This window comes from Phalangium opilio, unplaced genomic scaffold (genome assembly GCF_054372755.1).
Source record: "Phalangium opilio isolate 3A_F unplaced genomic scaffold, DU_Popi_V2 ptg000003l_1, whole genome shotgun sequence".
NCBI lineage: Eukaryota > Metazoa > Arthropoda > Arachnida > Opiliones > Phalangiidae > Phalangium > Phalangium opilio.
This window is the reverse complement of record NW_028324145.1, coordinates 372495-373034: the sequence shown is the minus strand read 5'-3', so window position 1 is coordinate 373034 and position 540 is coordinate 372495. Positions and strand designations below refer to the sequence as shown.

General features: G+C 44.8%; 1 non-coding gene across 1 annotated transcript; it reads right to left on the bottom strand.

The window, feature by feature from the left end:
* Positions 1-231: 231 nt before the first annotated feature.
* Positions 232-304, bottom strand: TRNAS-GCU (transfer RNA serine (anticodon GCU)). The gene has a single exon. It is a non-coding gene; the product is annotated as a tRNA-Ser (tRNA).
* Positions 305-540: the final 236 nt, after the last annotated feature.

Below are 540 nucleotides of genomic sequence, written 5' to 3'. Positions count from 1 at the left end.
TTCATTGATTCACGGAAGCCCAAAAATTAAATGTTCGTCAGGTATTGTGGAACTTTTTACGTTTTATCTGAGGCCTCAGAACACCGCTCCCGGATGGGCTCGAACCACCAACCTTTCGGTTAACAGCCAAACACACTAAGCATTGCGCCACGGAAGCTTAGAATATAAAATGCTGTCAGGTAATGTGGAAAAACTTTGGCTTTTTACGTTACATTTGAGATCTCACAACACCGCTCCCGGGTGGGCTCGAACCACCAATCTTTCGGTTAGCAGCCGAGCGCGCTAACCATTGCGCCACGGAAGCCCACAAATTAAATGGTCGTCAGCGAGGGGGAAACCACTTGTGAAATCAGGTGTACAAAATTTTTGAAATCACGATTGAAGTCCATAAATTATTTTTGAATTCTCTATAAATCGCAAAATTTGGTTGAAATCGCGGAAGTCTTAGGAAGTCCCTAGAGAATCCCTTGAAGTCACGGGAAGTCCCTTGGAAATCGCTTGAAGTCCCGCGAAGTCTCTTGGAAATCTCTCGAAGTCTCT